Consider the following 13,940-nt stretch of genomic DNA (forward strand, 5'->3'; position numbering starts at 1 on the left):
TAGTTATTTTTTTCGAAAGAGTTTAAGAAAAATGTAAATGAAATAATTGAGAATAATTTTTTTGAATAAATTTTCGAGAGTTTTGAGAGAAAAGTAGATAAAATAATTGAGAGTAATTTTTTTTTTTTTTGAATAGAGTTTTTGAGAAAAATGTAGATGAAAAAAAATTTAATACTTATAAAGTCTAAACTATTGAAAAAAATGCATTGCGTAGTGACACTAAACCAAAATCGTCATTTCATTTATCCAATTTTACTTTTCTTTGTTTTTTTTTCAAAAAAAATATTTTTTTTTCTTATATATTATTCTTTTTTTCGCACGTGTAAACAAACAAATAAAAATTAGTAAAATAAACAAACAATTTTTGCGCATTGTAAATATTATTTTAATATATGAGAATTAGTTCTCTACGATTTTTTATCTTTAACTTAAAGATGACTTTTTCTTGATTTTTTTAATATTAGTTCCATATAAAAAGTTAATTTAATGTTGTAAAGTCTCAAAATAACGTTTAATCGATAAAAAAATTTGAGACAAAATTAAGAATTTAGGCTGAATTTTATTACATTTTTTTTAAAAAAATTTGATTACAATTAAATTTGATTACAATTAATAATTTTTTATTAATAATTATTTATATTTATTTATATTTATTTATATTTATTTATATTTATTTATTTATTTATTATTTATTTTATTTATTTTTTATTTATTTTATTTATTTTTTATTTATTTTATTTATTTTTTATTTATTTTATTTATTTTTTATTTATTTTATTTATTTTTTATTTATTTTATTTATTTTTTATTTATTTTATTTATTTTTTATTTATTAAAAAAGTAAAAAAGCAAAAAGGCAAAAAGGCAAAAAGGCACAATAATAGGGCCGGCTTATTAAATAATATTATTTATGGATTTACAGTTTGAAGTTTGAAAGGCTGAAAAGCACCAACCAATTCATTTAATTTATTTATTGTCTATTTATTTAAAGAAATTAAAAATAAATTTATCCTTGAGACAAATAATTTATATAAACGAATTTTTTCATGTTTATTAGATTATTAAGCGATCGTCAACAGGAAAAGGAATTTAATTAAAAAAATAAAACGTAATTTTTTTTTAGAGGTGTATGTATCTGACTTATCCCGTGCATCTATTTTTGGACAATAATTTTTCATGTTTAATATCACGAACATCATGCGATAATTTTTTTTTTTTAATTTTAAAAAAATCTCGTCTAATTTTTCATGTTCAATTAAATATCATGTGATAATTTTTATACTAAGGAAAAAAAAATTAGAAAATTAATTTTTATTAAATCGTCTGTCCTGGCTTGGTCGGAGTCCAAGGATGATTTTCTTTTTATTTCCTTTAAAGGTCCGCTCCAGGGATTTTATATTGTTGGTTTGGACGAAGTTTTATAATGGTTTCCGATACTTTTATTCGTTATGTGATTTTCATTGTAATTCTCCTTACATAATAAATAAATAAATAAATAAAATAGTTTTATTAACACCATAACGAATTTTGAAACTAAAACCTGTATGTAACTACATTTTCTAACGGCATATTTTATTACATTTTTTACATTATCACGTAAAATTTGGACGGGACAATACCAGCGTAATTAAGAATTTTCAGTTCGTACGATATTTGAAGATTAAACAAATTTTTATTAAAAAAAAAAAGAAATCTATAAAATAAATGAATACACGAAATAAAATGAAATAACAATATATTAAAAATTCATGATTCTGTCAAAATAAATGAATACACAAAAGATAAAACAACTATGATTTTAATGGACACACGAGAGATAAAACAACCATGATTTGATCAGAATTCATGACTTTTCCAAAATGCATGAATATATATATCAATTAATCTAATAATAAGAAATTTCTTGCTCTAATAAAAGAAAGGAAAAGAAAAGAAAAAAATAATATAAAAAAGAAATAGAATAAATCCTATCATGTTATTCATATTAAATACTATCGCCTTCAAGATCAATAAACCTCCCGGCAATATCTTGAAGACAATCTTGTTGTGTTGTGTTCAACAACCATCCCTCGTTGTGACCCTATAAGGCTCGGGACGCGAGTTTTACGGTATAACGTAACTCGCGAGTTATCCATTAGGTATCTTTCGTGACTCGCGAGTTTTCGAACGTCCACCTAATATATTTGTAGTCTTGCAGTGGCTCGCGGGGTTTCCGAAAGCCCACTTATATTTGTAGTCTTGCAGTGAGATGGTGTAATCATTTTGACATTTTGATTTTTTAACAAACCAAATTTGGTTATAATTTAAACCAAAAGAATTGATTTGTGGTACTTGATTGATTTGAAGTTTATAAAATAACGATGTTTTAAAACCAATTTGTTTTAAAAGCATTTTTCCTTCGCATTTTAAAACGGTGATTCTGATTTTGAGGTATAGAGTAATTTTTGAAATTTGAAAAAAGTGAAAAGTGGGCATTTAAATGGGCATATTTAAAAAAGTAAACAGATTTTGTCGCGAAATTTAAAAAATTTAAAAGGAACATATTAAACGTGAATATGGCTGTAATGACCATATGGTTTTATCCGTACTAGGTGACTAGGAACCTTTAATATTTCTACATTTAGTAATTTTGATAATGATCGATAACAATTTTGCCGGGTCAATCATGCTTGGCATATGTATATGCTATTAAATCTTGTTTGGTCTTGTTAATACTTGATATTAAATCAATAATTTTATTTTTATCAATCAACGGACTGAGTTAAAGCGAATTAAGCCGTAAAAAGCAACTTTGCATTAATAAATTGATCGACTGTGATGGGAATTTTAAGCTATATACCTGTATATTTCGGAAAGCATTTCGGAAAGCCAAACTGTATTACCGAAAAAATGTGATACTACATGGACATGGATAAAAGTACCGCATTAAAGAAAAAGTATATAATACTATAGCATACATATTATCATACATATATACAGGAAGGTTGTACAGTACCATTTTATTGCTTCGGAAACTCTTAAAGAAAATGAGTTTTTAACAGATGATTAATTTATACGTATTCTCTTATCAAACTAGATAAAAATTTCCAATATTTTTTTTTTCCAATATTTTTTTGAAAGACGATAAACTAACCCTAATGACAATTTTTTTTTCCAATATTTTTTTGAAAAAAAAAAACTTCTCCCATAATAGACGATAAACTAACCCTAATGCAGAGGGATGCAATAAAAGTTGACAATGGACTTTTTTGAAACCAAAGAAGAGTTATTAATTATAACTAATCACCTTTTAATGCTACATCTTTTTTTATAACATTCAAACCAAAAAAATTGTATATCAATTGTTTCGATTATTACACAATTTATTTATTTAATAAACCTGTAATTTAGCCAGTGTATCACATAACCCGAAACTATAAAGAAACTTAAACTTTAATTATACTGTATTACGATTTTGGTGCATCTTGTAACGAAGTACTAAAAAAAAAATAATTTTTTTTTTAACAATCAGAGAAAAATAAAAACAAGAATGATTTCAAGAATTTTTTTTTTAAAAAAAAAATAATAATAAATTTTTCGCAATGACCCCAAATTTATTTTTTATTTTTTTTTTAAAAAAAAGTCTATTTTATTTTTAAATTTAATAAAATATTATTTATAATAAAACTATAATTTTTTTTAAATTTAACCGATTCTGGCGTTAAGTTTGATTTTTTTTGTTGAAAAAGAAAACAATATTAATTATTTATTATTAATACTGCATTTAATAAATTAATTTAATTTTTTTTTTGTTTTTTTTCTTTGTTAAGCAAATATGTTCGCTCTATAATTACAATTGACTTGTACGAGTAATTCTTTGTAAAATTATTTAAATTATTTATTTATTTGTTTATTTTTGTAATTTTTAATTTATCCATTTAATAATTATTATTAGTAAATACAATTTGGTGAAATATTTACCAAAGGATCAAGATCATGATACGATGGTCGGCCGATATTTAGCGAAAAGAATAAATTTATTAATAATAAGATGTATTTGTTAATTTGTTAATACTTACCTTGGCGTTGGCTAACTTACCTTGTTGCTGGCTGACTTATTCGATAAAGAAAATTCTCTCAACACATGCATATTGTTCATGTGGTGTTTATTTAAATTTGAATTATAGACATTCATTGAATAACCAAATATGATAGATTGATACAGGGTTTTGTCACAGAGTGACATTACACAAGATATCAGGAATATAAGATACTATATTGGTTCCCCTGCAACTTGAAATCTTAAAATCGGAAAATTTTATTATGATTTACTATGATCTGCAAAGGATCTTGATATGGTTTAGTAAATTCTTTGTAAAAAGAAAAAAAGAATTTATCAGCCACTAATATTTGATTTTCTTTTTAAAATCTTAAAATCGTAAGATAATATCATTCATTGTATTCCGTGGCACAGTATCTATAATGAGTTGTTGTGTTTACGGTATTTATTAAAAATTTATTAACATAAAAGTTCATATGATACTCGCATATGTGAACAACCTTATTTTCTTTTGATTTTTGAATGGGTACTTAGATATCTAGTTTTCAACTTGTTTTACTTTCGCGAATGTTTCATGCATATACAGTATTTAATAATTACCTCTTTATTAATTTTCATTTAATAATAAAAGTCTTCTTCTGTACCAAACCTGTATTATTCATAATATATTACGCCGTCATGTTGTTTTATATCATAATTAACGCCACCAGTGCGCGATTTCTCTATTTGTTTAAGTAGAAATTTTATTTTCGTATTTACTTTACCTTTTTTTAAAAAAAGTTTGTAGGTATTACCGCATCTTCAATGAACTCATGCACGCGTTTGTTCTTCTTTATCCCTTGACTTTGTTATATGTATGTATCTCCTTATCTCCTTATCTCCTTATTCGTTTCATACAACTTTTTTGTTACTGCGCAAATTTCAGTTATTATAAAAAGCTGTCATTTAAGTCTCGAGAAATTCTTTATTATTATGAGATTTCACTAAAAAAACGAAAATTCATTAAATTCGTCATTCGTTTAAGATTGTTACATATATTTATGATATAATATGCTTTTTCCCTTCTTTATTTAAAAAAAAATACAAAAAAAAAAAAAAAAATTATTTGAATGAATTGAAGTGAAAAACATGAAATGATAAATAAAAACCAAAAAAAAAAAACTTATTTGAAATCGGTTAGTTTTTAAATTTATAACTCATGAAAATAAAAAATATCACATATTAATCTTTTTTATTTTATTTTATTTTATTTTATTTTATTTTTTTGTGCAAAATAGAAATTTCGTCGAAAACGAATATGATTGTTCGAAAAGCTTACTTGAAGACATTCTCGCGATCTTAATTATTTTTTTTTTCTTAATCTATTAATTTTTTCTTGTTATACAACTACTACACTCACCTTCCTTTTCGTTATAATGTTCCCCGTTTATTTGTTTTTAATTAATGGATAATCTAAATCTTTATGTTTTTTTTCCCTTTATTAACCGATCCTTTTTTTTTTTATTTCTTTCTTTCCTTCTATTTTCATATTTTGTTATTTCCAAATTTTAACTTTTTCTTTTTTATTTATTATTTTCATCCATCATCTATTCCATCGTATTAAATAAATTTTTTATTGGGCTACGTACATCTTCCAGTTTCACGTGAAAAGTACCTAATATACTAACATAAACATTTTTTTTTAGGAAAAAATTGTATTTTCAGGGACATTTCCCGGAATTCTTTTTTCATAAATGTTTGCAATGTTATATGCTTAATTCAAGAATGTTGCAGCTTGTAAATTTTTGCATCGACACTAAAAAAATTTAACAACCTTAATCGTTGTTGTACTAAATATAATCTTTACGTTAATTATGTAATAACGATAATTTTTTTTGTCTATTGTATCCAAGTATAATTTATTAATAATAATATTTAATTAAATTGATATTATCACGGCCTCCGTCCCAAGGTGGTTCTAAAGGGCATTTAAAAATTTTAAATCAACCAATAGCGTAAATTCATATAATGTCGTAAAAGAATGGTCAATTTAATACTTTTTTTGGTATAATTTGGCTAAGTTTGATAATTGATATATCAAATTGTCAATATTTTCAATATATAAATTTTTTAAAAAATGGCCGAAAGGATTTTCTATTAAAATTTTGAAATTAAAACGTCAGAAACTCCGTTTGTCACGTGATATATACCCAATCATCTAATTCTAATTGGAGTAATGAATTTATCACGTGCCAGTCATGTACAATTACATAATCCAATTATCTTTTATGTGACTATTTAATTGTAATTATTTCTAAAAAAAAAAGAACTTTCTTTATTCATATCCAAAAACTTTTTTGAAAAATATTTTATTTTTTCTTTTAATAAACTTCTTTATTTTATTAATTTTCTTTAATTAACTTTTTATTTTATTAATTTTTATTTTCTTCCAAAATATATTTCTCCTAAGTAGTTAATAAACCTTATCAATAAAAATGGAAAAATAAACTTATTATTAACAAGTTAACAAGGATTTTATTTGTTTTTTACAATAAAACATCTTATTAGATAATTTTTTTAATATTGAATATAATATCTAAAAATACCTTTACAATATAAACAACTTTCACAATAACATTATTTCAAAATCCATATTTATATATTAAAATTATTAGTGAAAAATTATCTTTATAACTTTTACAGAAAAATTTATTTAAAAAATAATAATTTCTTGAACACAAAAAAGTTTTATTGCAAATACTCATTTATATTCTTAAAAAATTTAAAATTGATTTTTGTTTGTTTCATAAATTTAAAATTTTAGAATTAATAGCCAGTATTTTTATTTAATAATTTTATATATTTGTAAAGTAAAATAGTAATTCCAATTTTTGAAATTTTTTTTTTTTAAATAATCAGTTAATTATTAAGGGGTTTGTTTTTTATTACACTTGCATTATATTGCACTTCTATAATATGTTACATATAAGAGTCAAAAATGATATTCTAAATCCTTTTTGGTATATTAAGAAACTTATAAACAGTCAAAAATATATATAATATAAGATTTTTTATAATATACAGTCAAACCTAACCCTTGATATAGTGAATTTTTCAGACAACTATAATAAATTTCCCTTTGCTATAACGAATTAACCAATCAAATCTCTTAAAATCTTTACTATAGTCTTATAGTGAAGTTGAGATCTGGATCCTAAGGTTCGTTATAACAAGGGTTGACTGTGTAGTAAATGCATAATAAAGTCTCATGCCAGTATTTTTTAAAAAATAAAAAATCTTAACAAAGTCATATAATTAAAATGATTGATATAATTAATATATAAAAATTAGTACTAATAAAAAAATGAAATATAACATATCGCAGTTGTGGAAAAAAATATATTCCAATTATTAATATTAACAAAATTTTTTTATAAATTTTTTGAACCAATGTTTTAATATTATATTACTTTATATTGAATAAATTTTAAAATAAAATTATTAGTTAAAAATTTTAAAAAATAAAAATTTCTTAATATTTTTTTAATGTTTTGATTTATATTCTTAAAAAATTTAATAAATTTTAGTATAAATTAAAAATATAAAATATATTAAAATTATTAGTAAAAATTAATTTTATAATTTTTAATGTTTTTTTTAATGATTTGATTTATATTTTTAAAAAACTTAATATTATATATTTATATTAAACAAATTTTAATATAAATTAAAAATACAAAATGTATTAAAATTATTAGTAAAAATTAATTTTATTACTTTTTACAGTTAAAAAATAAAAATTTCTTTAATTCTATCATTAAAATTAATGAAATAAATACTTTATTTTGTCATTAAAAATATTATTATTCTAATTACTTCAGTTATCAATTTTATTAATTGCTAATTTTTTAATTTCTAATTCTATATATATCAATACTAATTTTTTACTTTTCAATTTTTAATTATAATAATCTTTATACAAACTAAATGATCATAAAATGATGATTTAATACAGTTTAATAAAAAAAATTGTAAAATTTAAATATTAATAATTTTTATCTTACTTTTTTTTTAAATTCTATAGGTTAATTAATTAAAAAGGAAAGATCATAATATAATATAAAATTTCTTTTTATAGTAAGATCTGTAAAGAATTTTATATATGATTTTTATATAAATCATATAAATAAATTTTAATTTTCCATATTTTAAATTTTATAAGAAGCATATTAAATATTTAAATAAAAGTTAAAGTTTTTTTAATAAAAATTTTAAGCTAATTTGACTAAAAATTAATAAACTTATTTATAAAAAAGATGACAGATTTTATATAATTTTCCATATTTTAAATCTTATAAGAATCATATTAAATATTTGACCTAATGTCAAAATTTTTTTAATAAACATTTCAAGTTAATTTTAAAAAATGACAAATTTTATATAATTTTCCATATTTTTTGAGTTATAAGCAAATTTGTAAAATTTTAAGCTTTGTAATATTATATTAATATATTAAATATATAGATAAATAGAACCAATGTTAAAGTTTCTTCAAGAAATTTGAAAAATTTATAAACTTGCCTATGTCAGATTTCATTGATCTTCACCTTTTACTTCCCATTATAGGCAGATCGGCAATTAAATGAAATTAAAGATATTTATAATTTTAATTTTTATTTCAATATTTACGTAAATGCTATTTAAAATTTTTCTTCGTTTATCTTATGATTTACGTATGATTGACTTTGTGATACTGATACATTACATATTAATTGATTCCTAGAAAAATTTTTTAATTGTATCCAAAAACGTTTAAAGTTCTTTAGGTTTATTACTGTATCACCAATGTATCACAAATGTTAAACCTCCAACTAAAGATACATTGAACGTGTACACTATAATAATATTGGCGCTCAGAAAATATAATGAATTTTATAAATTGTGTCTGAAAAAGTAAAACAAAAGATAAGAATTTTAACAAAATGGATTGATTAAAAATTTTATTTTTATCATGAAACACTAAATGCGTCCCACTGAGATGACAATGGGCAATGGCGCATAAGAACCTAATCCAATATAATCCTTTTTAGCTTAAATGAACTTTAATCATTTGTAACGGATTTAACACCAATCCAGTCATATTCAAATAATCTATAACTATTTAATATTGTTCTTACCTATTTATTAGTCACAATATATTTGCTCAAATATATCTTAGTTTTAAAGTCGTAACGCGTTCCTAATTATGATCATGTTACACATCATTGTATCTAAATTTGTAAATCATTTATTCCAATTGTTTCAAATTATTCCATTTTGACCTGTTATGGATTTAATTTTATTAATGTTTATAGAAAATCTGGTCCAATCAAATCACAATGATAATTCAATATAAACGAAAATCAAAAGAAACTTGGATCAATTATACCGTAACCGAAGAAGTTTATTGTTTTTAAAAAAAAAGTTCAAATGGTGTTTCATCGCTCTAACCATTCTTTTCAAAGCTGAATAATTGAAAATTTATAAGCAAATATTGTTCTACCGCCATCCAAATGGATCTAACGAAAATCGGATTCGGATGTACAATTGAAACATCAAATCAATGCGTTACAAAAAAATTGTAGATTAAATTTCTAATTTTAAAATACTTAACGTCGAGACTTTACTTTTTCCAGTTTAGGTCGACTAATTCGAAAACATCTATAAAATGACTATGATTTGGAGCTTTTTTCTTGAATTTATTTCTACTAGATGATTAAATATCAAAATATCCTTTCTATTAATTATTTACATTGATTAATTTTTCTCAAATAAATATACCATTATTATTTATATTGATTCTTAAATAAATACCCTTATAAAAATCTTTATTGATTTACAGATGTCTCAATCTGTAGAATTAAAAGAGTTCTATCGACGAAAATTTAAATAAAATGATCGAAGAAATCATTAAATTTTCTCTTGATGAATTTCTAGAACAAACAGACCTCTTAACTCCTTTATGCTTGCTATATTGCAAAGATCGCTCATTTGTAATAAAAGATAACCATGAGAAGATTTTAAATCTTTATTACAGATGTAGGAAAGAGAAGCAAAAAGTATGACCTATACGAATGGGAACAGTCTGTCTCATGCTTTTATAGAATAACATTTGAACAAATATTTAAAATATATTTATTTTTTATGAAATGATGATACTATTAGTTTTATTTTTTATGAAATGATGATACTTTTATTTTTTATGAAATGATGATACTTTTATTTTTTATGAAATGATGATACCATTAGTTTTATTTTTTATGAATGATGATACCTAACTATAAACAAAAATTTATCTATATAATATCTAGTATATTATATTTACTAGATCATAGCTAACAAATTCACTTTTATCTAATACCTTTATTTACTATTCTGATTAAAATATTTTGATTTAAACAAAATGGAATTTACCTCCATCTAATACTTTAGAAATCATAATTAGATAATAACGTATCATCTATAAAGTGTTATATTGAGTATATTGAGTATCTTGAATCTTAGTATTTTCACTATTCTAAAGTTAGCTATATCGTTCAAATGATTGGATGAAAATGGGCTTACGTAGTGGCCATTTTCACCAATCAATAAAGGGCCCTGTGACCGAGTGTACGCAATATTATGAAAATTGAACGTCCACGTGAATTTCTCACATGAACGTCATCCAACGAATTTCAACTTTTAGTTTTATCTACGCTTTATTTAAACTTTTCCTATAAAATTTTCATTTACATCATATTTTTTTACTCCACTTTATTATATCATTGATGTGTATTATAATAGAAACATCGATCTATGAATGTCAATAAATGTTACTTAGTACTAAATCTAAAATGAACGGCACAAAAAAAGACATAAATTAGGAAATCATTTATAGACTATTCGATATATTTCCTCTTTTACAATTTAGCAGATACTCAAATAGCTGTAGTTGCACGGTCATTAAGTTATTGCAATTTTCAATATGTCTATTTTTCTAGTAACTATATAATAATACCAACATAAAAGTTATGTTTAAACCATTCAGAGACGATCATACATTTATTATTACATAAATTGTTAAATGAAATTGGTTTCACATTAATAAAAAAGAACTCTATAAAAATATTCTAAATAAAATGTATACAAAAATGTAGAATGATAAAGTGTAAAATTCAATTTTTTTGAGAATCTAGTCTATATAATTTTTTCGCAAACAGGGATTATTCTTTTTTTCACATCTATGATTTTACATTCTTATATTTACTAAAAATTAAATTGTTAATTTCTTTTTCCAATATTTTCCCCCTTGTGCCTAGAATTCATAACTTTTCTTTCGATTAAAAGTTGTGCCATATCTTTTAGTCCAAACTGGTGATATGAGTAAAAAAATTCATGTAGTCAAACATTGGTATTCTTGTCTTGGATATTTACCCTTTCTTGAATTATTTCATCTAGTGCTATTCCTATATCTACTACTTAATGCAAACTTGACATAACATGCGGTTGTTATTTTAGGGAACTTCTTCAACTTTCCCTTTATTAGCAGTGCCATGCGATCTATCCTGTTCAAAAGTAATCTTAAGATAAGTCTTTGTCATTCTTCTCTTCTTTTTCCATATCTGATTACTTTTAACACTCGTCCTCTTCTTACACGGTCCTTTATATAATTAAAGAACTTTCTTCAACTCCCGTATTAATTCCCCACCGAGTTTAAAAAAATTTTATATAAACGGGCTGTACATTAATATTATTTTTGACTACTTTAGTAAAAAATTTCTCGAAATATCAGTTCTAAAATAATTCTATTAGTCCTATTAATTAATCAAAAAAAAATCCGTATTTTTTTTCAAAAGGCAAGTACTCTCAACATTGAGTAGGATGCCTTTTTTTTGCATAAATCTGAGATCATCCCCGTTGTTATATCTTTATCCTTTTCTTTAGAATGCTGTTGCACCATATGTTTTCTAATTCATTTACTTAATTGATCGGTTGACAATTATCCAGTTGCTCTGATGGCATTGTTTGTTTCATGACTTTAGATTCGAAGTATTCTTGAATCGATAATTCATCTATTATTTAAGAGTATCTTAATTACTGTTCCCGAGAGAACTGCTTCCTTTCTCAGCGCGTATAAACATTTGCTTCTAGGATTTATTTCTTTTATTTAATTGCGTACCCTTGATATTCCTGTACTTTACATTATTATTACGCAAGTGATTACGCTGCATGCAATTAAACAAATTCTACATAAACAATATTGGTCTTTTGTAGAAAATTTTCAAGTTAAAGCATATTCTGTTAGATCGTGTCGTTTAGCACACTCTGCTGTTAAAAATCCTACTAGTTCTTTTTTTTTTGATGTCGTAAATCGAAAAATCCCATAATTGCAGATCAGTTCAATAGCTTCGTTGGCTTTATCCTCCTTAAGCGCCATGACCATCTTTCTGAAGGTCGAATACTCAAGTACTCAATTGTTACGATCTGGCGGTTCATTGGATTAAAAATAATTACATCAGTCTACAAGAAAAAGAACAAAAACATGTTTATTAATAATGTACTTTTTAAGTAAATAAATAAATTAATTAAATAAAAATAATATACATCATTTTTAAATGTTAGTTCCATTTCTCACTGAGCGATGCGGTGGCTGACTTCAAAATATTTCATCCGTTTTTTTTTTTTTTGAAAAAAAATTTCACGTCTTGAATTCTCGACATAAACTCAACTCAACTTAACAATTGCGCGTCGGTTTCTCCTATACTCCATGTTGTGTATCTAAAGCCTGTGTTTTAGCTCTTCATATTCTCTATTGTCTCTTTTGATGTTGAGAAAGTACGCGTCATAATTGAGCGTTCTTGAGGGTTTGCATTTTCTATGATTATGTTGTGAATTATTTCCCTCCCCCCCTTTTCTACAGCCCTTACCAGTTTCGATCTCGATTGTTGATGTCTACCAGAAACCTGTTATCATATATCTCTACATCTGAAATAAAGGATTGTTCTTTTTTCTTAGTCATTTGCGGAAGTCCCCAATATGCCACCATTCTCTAAGATGAATGTCTTAAAATAGTAGAGTTTAGATCCGTATGAGTTATCCATAGACATGTATCCATAATCTAAATTCAATATCCGCAATCCATGCAAAAATTAAGTCTGTTTAAAGAAAAAACTGACGGATATTTTTGTATCCATATTTTCATGTATAGAACGGTAATACAGATAACACGTATTATTCACTATTGAAGTTGGTAATGACCCTTATGTAAGGGTCTTTCGTGCGCATATGGTCATTTTATATTATCGTTCTCCTCACAATATCAGATTATCAAATATTTCACTAAATATTAACAAAACTAATGCCTCCAGTTTCTAAAAGCAAAAAAAAATATATTAATCAGTATTGTCATTCTTAAATATATCTCCTCCCCTATTTACCTAAAAGTCCGTTCCAAAAATCCAAAAATCCAAACTGTTATTCCATTTTACATTTTTTGTTTGTAAAAAAATTTCACAGACCATATGATGTCATTATGACGACATTGTCGGCCAATTAAATTATAATCACGTGATTTTGACAGCAGGTATGTTGGTAGATTGTCTATTCGTAAAGATATGAAATTTCATGCTTCATACAACTTACTACAAGCATTAAAAATTACCACTATTTTTGTCAGTATCGGTTATGCTTTTATTATCGCTGTTTTCAATGAACAAAGTACTAAAGTATTAATGTTAAAAGAAGAGATCGAGGGATCGGAACATTCACTCTCAGAAAATATGTACATTGATCTTCGAACTTTAATTATGTTAAATTTCGGTGATTTGTTTATACCATCTTTAAAAGTTACGACAAAGTTATCAGAAGGTAACCATAAAGATATAATGCAGTGCAAAAATATAAT

The sequence above is a fragment of the Rhizophagus irregularis genome, chromosome 6, assembly GCF_026210795.1.
Source record: "Rhizophagus irregularis chromosome 6, complete sequence".
NCBI lineage: Eukaryota > Fungi > Glomeromycota > Glomeromycetes > Glomerales > Glomeraceae > Rhizophagus > Rhizophagus irregularis.